Source organism: Giraffa tippelskirchi, chromosome 3, assembly GCF_054371585.1.
Source record: "Giraffa tippelskirchi isolate mGirTip1 chromosome 3, T2T-mGirTip1v1.2.pri, whole genome shotgun sequence".
NCBI classification, from domain to species: Eukaryota; Metazoa; Chordata; class Mammalia; order Artiodactyla; family Giraffidae; genus Giraffa; species Giraffa tippelskirchi.
In genome coordinates this window covers 44665618-44674212 of record NC_137277.1, presented here as the reverse complement: position 1 = coordinate 44674212, position 8595 = coordinate 44665618, and positions in this window count along the sequence as shown.

Here is an 8595-nt window from a genome sequence, read left to right as displayed (position 1 = left end):
TGTATGAATGGTTTGGTGGGCAATCCTCCTAGCTTTTTATTTTGTTCATAACATGCACATACACACTTTTAAAATGGATTATACAATAACTACTATTGTGCAACTTGCCTGTCTTAGATTTAACAATGTGTAATAGGCCTATTTCCATCTAATAACATACACAACACTCTTCATTCTCTTTAATAGTTATATAGTATACCATTGTATGGATGTATTGTAATTTATTTAACCACTTGCCTGATAATCAATGTAGGATCTTTCTAATAGTTTGCTATTATAAACATTGATTCAGTGACCCTCCTTATATTGGGTTGGCTAAAAAGTTCATTTGGGTTTTTCCACAATATCTTACAGAAGAATCCAAACACATTTTTTCATTCAACCCAGTATGTATATGTCTGTGCATTTTTGTTAGTGTTTCTATATGATAGATTTGTAGATGTCAGGATGGCTAAGCCTTAAGCATGCATGCTTAAAATGTTTTAGCTACTGACGAAACATACTCAAAATAAAGCTCCTGGTTTTAATGATTATACCCCACTGCCCTTTGAGCGAAGTAGCAACTGCATTTTGAAATAGCTGGCTTCCTTGGGTAGTGGCAGCTTTGTGGACCCACAGGGGAGGGCTACTCATGGAAGGGGAAAAAGAGAAAGATTGTGACTAAGTCTTTGAAGCAAGCAGCCCCTTTCCTTGGGTGCTTTGTGTTTACCTAAGCCAATGGTATGCCCTGAAACATAGCAAGGGAACTTGAGGTTTGCGGCTCTCTTGTGGTTATGAATGTTGAAGAATATGGCCTTTGAATTTCCAGCAGTATGTGACTCTTTAGATAAAATAAATAAATAAAAGACTGTTAAAAGTGACCACATAAGGACTTCCCTGATGGTCCAGTGACTAAGACTTCAAGCTTCCAATGCAGGGGGCCTGGGTTTGATCCCTGGTGGGGGAACTAGATCCCACGTGCTGCAACTAAGAACTGACAAAGCCTAAAAAATAAATAAATATATTTTTAAAAAGTGACACATAATAATCTATTGCTGTAAATCCAGAGCTTCAAATCTGTTTAAAGCAAGGTACATTCACGTTGTGAGTGGATTCTAGCTGCTGTAGGAGTGTGGCTTTAAGGAAAACCAAATGGCTCTGAAGAGAATTTTCATCCCTGTTCTTCCCAATAAACATTCAAAGCTCAAAGGGTTAATTGCTTAAGGCTTTGAAGAACACCTCAAGTGTACCATTTGGTAAAAAATATTAAAACATAATACCCCCAGTCTTTGACAGGTGACAGCAACTGTATGAACCAAGAATGGTATTTTGGTTAGGTTGAGCGTTGTCAGTTACAGAGACAACCTCTTAAGGCACCTCAAGCAAATGGGCATTCTTATAAATGACACAGAGAGCAAGAAAGGGCACAGAGATTCAGGGCAGTATGAAATGGGACTTCAGTTGCAGAAGTCTATGGTCCTCACTCCAGGGCACTCTTATTAATGTGATTCAGTGACTCCATGTTCTCTTAGGCACTGTGTTCCTTCCCCCATCCACTTTTACCCTGTATATTTTTCTATATTTCATAATTTCTACTTACCTAGTTTCTGCTTCCTGACAACTTTACCTTTCCACACTTCAAGCTCTTATCTCTAATCCATGGGCTCTCTTTGGTTTTAACTCATATGTTCCCATTTTACTTCTTAATCCAGAGTCCAATGAGGGAGGGTTAAGTTAGTTCAGTTCATCTTTTTATGCCAGGGATCATTATAGGTTTTTGGCCAGCCAATGGATGGGTTGTCCTTGAGTCAGGAGCTTATTTGTGGTCTGATCAGTAGTAACAAGTCGCCCAGGGTCAGATGGAAAGAACAAAAGTAGCTGTGAGTAGATCAGTTTCCTTTAGGAAGGGTTTGGGCGTATTAAATGCTGTGAAAAACTCAGGACAGTCAATGTGTGTAATGTAGAGTTGTTACTTTTCAGTAATGTTTATTGAGTACCTAATGTTTTCCAATACTAGGTTTTAGGAACTTCAAAGATAGATAAAATATTTGTTCTCTCTATCATAGAAGTCACAGTATTATAAAGGATAGATGTAGATTAAGAAAAAAGTTACAGTACAAGCTAAGTAGTACATGCGTGTGTGCTCAGTCGCTTCAGCCGTGTCCAATTCTTTGTAATCCTATGGACCGCAGCCTGCCAGGCTCCTCAGTCCATGGAATTCTCCAGGCAAGAATACTGGAATGGGTTGCTATGCCTTCCTCAATGGGATCTTCCGGACCCAGGGACTGAACTTGCATCTCCTGTGTCTCCTGCACTGCAAGTGGATTCTTCATCCACTGAGCCACCTGGGAAGCCCAAGCTAAGTGGGGCAACTACACAGATATCCATTCATTTATTCAACAAACAGGTAATGAGCACTTATGATGTGCCTAACTCTGCAGATTGAGCAGCAAATGATGTCAACTCCATAGAACTTCTGTTTCAGCGTTAGCTTGAGGAGAGAGACAAATAATAGACACTCCTGTAATATGTTGAATGGTGGTGATATGGAGGGGAAAAAAGCAAGAATGCAGAATAAGGTTTGTTGAGGGTAGGAGCTGCCATTTTAAATAGGAAAAATCTCTTTGAGAGAGGAAGTGAGGGAATGAGCTAAGAACTTATTTGGGGAAGAGAATTTGAGGCAGAGAAAACAGCCTGTGAAAAGGCCCTGCATTGCTGTAGGGAGGGGTACGGAGGAGGCTGTGTTTCAGGAGTGGAGAAAACTAGGCAGGGGTGGGAAATAAGGTCAGAGCAGAAAGGGAGGGGCAGGGCAGCAGATCCTAGGAGATTTCTAGGCATGTGAAAATGGCTTTAGTTTTCACTCTGAGTCCAGAAGCCACTGCAGGGCTTTGAGCACAGGAGTGATGTGGTCTGACATGTTTTAACAAAATGACATTGGCTGCCTTTTTTTCTCTGGCCACCCTGCATGGCATGCAGAATCTTAGTTCTCAGACCAGGGATCAAACCTATATCCCCTTTATTGTAAGGGCAGAGCCTTAACCACTGGACCACCAAGGAAGTCCAACATTGGTTGCTCTTAAGAATAGACTTTTTCTGTTCTTCTTCTTCTTCTTCTCTTAAGAACAGACTCAAGAGGACCAAAGAAAAAGCACAGAGAGGAGTTGGAAGCTTTCACAATAATCCAGGTAAGGAAGAGTGGCCTTGTGGGCTAGGATGTTTGCAGTAGCAATGATGGGATAGATCACATTCTGGCTATATTTTGTAGAACAGAAAGGATGGCTGACAAATTAGATTTGGAATCAGGGACAAGGTTCTTAGTCTGAGAAATCAGAAGAATGGAATTGCCATTCAATCAAGATGGAGAAGATTATGGCAAGAGCAGATTTGGGGCAAGAATATCAGCAGCATGGGTTTGGACATACTAATTTTGAAATGCTTATAAGATCTCCAAGTGGAGATATAGAGTAGGCAGTTGGGTATACCGGCATGAGTCTGGAGTTCAGGGAATGCATTAGTTATGCATCGGTGCTATAAATATGGATGTCAGCTAGATCTACATTGTCCAACATGACAGCCACTAACTACATATGACAATTTAAATTAATTCAATGACATTAGGAATTCAGTTTCTCAGTTGCTCTAGCCACATTTCAAGTACCCTAACCACATGAGGCTTGTGGCTGTTGTAGTGGACAGCGCAGGTATAGAACATTTCCATCATCACTGAAGTGTTACTGGACAGTACTGATAGAAGACATTCAATGTTACAGGCCTAAATGATTTTCTTGTTTTATGCACCTAAAGAGTTAGTGAGAGGGGAATAAAAGAGATTCAAAGACTGAGCCCTTTAGGGGAATTCCGTGGGGGTCCAGTGGTGAGGATTCAACACTTTCACTGCCAGGACCCTGGTTCCATCCCCGATCGGGGAACTAAGATCCTGCAAACCACATGGTGTGGACAAGGCTGAGCCCTTTATATAAATGTATGTAAATAAGTACACAAATTGGTGTTGATGGTGGGATGGTGGGGCATTAAGGGCCGGCTTCCTTCACCCCCCCGCCATGAACTATGTTTGCCAAGTAAATAAGGGGACAAAAGACATGCCAGGCACAGGGAACAGGAGTGTCGACACAAGTACAAAATAGCGTGGTGTGGTTGCGGAGCTAGAAGAAAGCTGGCATTTTTGGAGCAAGGCCATATTATTTTAATATAGTTAAAACACACACACATGTAACACAACTCCAAGCCTCTTCCTTGCTTAAACAATTTGGGACTGAGCACATGATGCTGAAGCTAATCAGTCCAGGTCTAATTGGAGGGCAGAACCAGAAGGGGAAAAAGAATTTCTCTTGTCATTTGTAAATTGGGAATGGATGTAAGAATTAAACTTAGAGAAATGGATACTACCTTACAATCGATACTACCTGTTTCAGCAGTAAAAATCAAATGATCACCGTAATTTTCCATTTTTTGAAGATTTGTTTCATAAAGACCTGAAAGTTACTTAGCAGGGTATGGGTTTCTATCTGGATTGAAATGAAGTTGATGTAGCTAATTAGCTATGGCTTTGATGAAAAGTATTCATACACAAACAATTGCACCCCATCCTGGAAGCCAATCATTTCAGAACATGTTTTTTCAAGATGGCAGTTTGTTTTAATAGTAGGTTGTTATCTCCGAGCTACTATATTTTTGGTTTTCTTTTTTTTTCTGAATTTGCAACAAGCAATAACATAAAAAACACAAAAGTACTTTTCACCAATTAAAAGAAACTCTTTCCATTTACATGTGTTTTGAACTAGAATAACCTAAAAATTTTTTAAAAGATTTCATTAGAATAAAAAAACTTTGAAAAGTGTAATCTATTGGAACCTCACGTTGTCATTCTATGCTCCTACAGTTAAAGACCATGTCATTATTTCCATTATACTTACCTCCTAATTTTCAGGGCTTATTAGCCTAGCTGTAAAAACTTGCTCCAGTTGAAATTTGGCAAGCTGACAAGGCTACGTGCCAGAAGTAATTTACTATCCAGTGCGGTTCGCAAAGTAAAAGAAGCTATATATAATAGAAAAAGAAATGAGAAGTTCCTGGTTCCAAATATTTTAATGTGTGTAATGCGTGTCACCTCAAACTTTTCAGCTTTTGTTGTTAGCAACGTGAAATAACATGAAAGGATTAAAAAGTACAGATGCTTTGCATCCGCATCAAACTGAGGGGTCCGATGTTCTTAGGCATCAAAGACCAGACTGTGTCTATCACTTCTGCTGTGACTTTGAAGTCTACCAGGGCTCTCTGTGTGGGAGAAGCAGGCAGGGGAGTTTGAACAAGATAGGGGGATGGGATTCCAAGTGTCTCTACTCTCATTAGCACTGAAATTAGGTACATCTCTTTACCTAATAATAAAAATGGAAAAAAGAGAGGAGTGTTTCTTTTTCTGCTGGCATTTTTTGAACCAGGCCCCAGCAGTGAAAGTGTAAAAGTGTAGAGGCCTAACCACTAGACTGCCAAGGAATTCCCTTTACTGTTGTTTTCTACCACTGAGCTATCCATGAATTTAATCTTCAGATGTGACAATGAATATTCTAGGGAAAAGTTAAAGTTTACTTTGAAATTAACATTTAAGTACTTTGAAGGCCATAATAGAAATTTTAACTTGATTTGCAAACATCTGAGGCTTTCCAGGTGGTGCTAGTGGTAAAGAACCCACCTGCCAATGCAAGAGATGTGGGTTCGATCCCTGAGTTGGGAGGATTCCGTGCAGGAGGAAATGGCAACCCACTCCAGTATTCTTGCCTGGAAAATCCCATGGACCAAGGAACCTGGCGGGTTACAGTCCATGGAGTTGCAAAATGTTGAACACACCCACGCACACACACACTCAAACGTCTGGCTAATGTTCATCCATCAGACTTTTTAAAAGATTGTCTTGGGACCCCAACTGAGACCTGTCTTTACTGTTTTCCAAACTGTCTTCTGAGCATTGCAATGGGACCAAGTGTTACTCTACACCGGGTGAACAGGGTACAACTTTCTGGGAGTAATCTTACTTGACAAGCTTGGGGGAAAACCACGATAATTTATGTTCAAACAAACACTAATCTACTGTGGGCCAGAGTACAAAATTAGAATGAACTCTTTCAGAGAGGAAGAAGGCTTTGGTCTTTTGTGTGTCAATATTTTGACCCTGCCACACACATAAAAATTATAGTTGAAGCTCTCTAAGAGAAAGATACTCTCAAAGAGAAGGCATGGTCATTAATGTTTTTCTTTTAAAGTACAACTTTCATAAAGTGCATGAATCTTAAGTGTATCCCTCAATGGATGGAATTTTATAATTTACACGTTCATATAAAGACCATCTAGATCAAATACAGAAATTTCCAGCACGCAGTAGGCTCCCTTGTGCCCCCTTCCCAATCAGTGAAAGTGTGAAAAGTGTTCATTGGTTAGTCGTGCTTGCCTCTTTGAAACCCCATGGGCTATAGCCCACCAGGCTCTACTGTCCATGGGATTCTCCAGGCAGGAATACTGGAATCCCTTCTCCAGGGGATCTTCCTGACACAGGGATTGAACCTGGGTCTCCTGCATTGCAGGCAGGTTCTTTACCGTCTGGACCTGCTTAATAATCTGATATCTATGGTTAATTTTAAAGGTCAAATAAAGGACGAATAGATATGTCAAACTTTCTGAGGTACACCTTAGAGCTCCAGACTCAAGAGCACTTTTTCTCAGGCCTTGGTTTCTTAATTAGAAGGTGTGCTCAAGGACTTCCCTTGCAGTCTAGTGATTAGACTCTGAGCTTCCAATAAAGGGGGCACAGGTTCTATCTCTGGTCAGGGAACTAAGATCCCACATCCTGAGTGGCATGGCTAAAAAACAAAACAAACAAAAAGGAAGCTGTGCTGAGCTAAGGATTCTGAGACCCCAGTGGGTATTATGCAGTTTCTTCTGCTGTACTGGACTTTCTTTAATAGTGCTTTTTATCTCTTCAAGAGCTCCTTTTTGGGTTGATATTTTAAAATGTCTGTGATGAATAGAAGAGTTAATATATAAAAAACTTAGTGCACATAGGTGCTAGGCACACAGTATTGATAAGTCCTAGATAAGTGGTAACTATGATTATGAGATGCCGAAGAGACAAAAGAAGGCTTGTCATTATCATTATAATAATTCCTAGAGCAAGATAAGGGGCTTCTCAAGTAGTGCTAGTGGTAAAGAATTTGCCTGTCAATGAAGGAGACACAAGCAGACACAAGAGATTCGGATTTGATCCCTGGGTGGGGAAGATCCCCTGGAGGAGGAAACAGCAACCTGCTCCAGTATTCTTGCCTGGGAAATCCCATGGACAGATGAGCTGGCAGGCTATATAGTCCACGGGGTTGCAAACAGTCGGATGTGACTAATCACGCAGAGCAAGATAAATGTAGAAGCTAAATTTGAAAATAAGAGAGCAAAGTATTATAGTTGGGTTGATTTGATGTAGTTATCCATCAGATTTGCCTTGAAAGGAAAGTTTACCAGAGCTTGCTGACTCCTTTGGACCTAAAGAACATCTAGTACATTTTCTCATTCTGTCATGATTTTACTAATTGAGTGTTTGTTACATTTTAGGCACTGTTCTAAGGTCCCAGGTATCAAAGTAGACCAAACAAAAATCTGCCCATATAGACTTTACTCTCTAGGGGCATTTGTGCTCTTACTGTTAACACAGGCCCCAGAGATTTTCCTATTACAAAGAAATCCCATCTGTGTTTTACATCCATAATTTCCTTCCACATCCCTCATATCTTACAGCTGAGGGAATCAAGAATCAAGCCACGCTTAGCCTAAATTCTGAGACCAGAGGGGGAGAAAAAAAGAAAGGAAAAGATCAAGGGTAGAACATGGTTAATCGCTAAGCCTATATTCCCCTTTAATAAATCACATGGAGATCAAGGTACTAATGCCAACGTTGAAATAAACAGGTCTAGCAAGAACTCCTGCTTTGGTTTTTTGAAATCATATTGCAGAACTTAAAAAGAACTCAGCCACGAAGTTAATATTTTAGATTTAGTAATGACACAAACAATATCACTAGAAATGCTGACTTGCTTCGGCAGAGGTTTAAGGAGGGTATGTATCTTATTGACTGTTATTTGGGTAACTCCCAAACTTTTCAATACCAAGATTCCCTCTTCTAAAAAAAAAAAGTTTCTGATATCCACCCAGGGGCCGGCCATGTTTTGAAAGATACTGTCTGCAAAGGCAGTATAGTTTTTTAAATAATGAAATTCTCTCCCCATTTAAAAATTAATCACTATCTAATTGGCACATGAAAAACCAGTGTTATCACACTGCTGCTGCTGCTAAGTCACTTTAGTCGTGTCCGACTCTTAGCGACCCCATGGACCGCAGCCTACCAGGCTCCTCTGTCCATGGGATTTTCCAGGCAAGAGTACTGGAGTGGGGTGCCATTGCCTTCTCCAGTTATCACACTAGTTTACCAAATTTCGTCGAATGAAAGGCATAGTGTTTGGGACAGCCTGAACCATTTTTAGCGCCCCCTACAATTTTCATAACTCCTCTTTGAAATGCTTACTACAGTTTTACGATATTTTCTATCCTTCCCCCTTG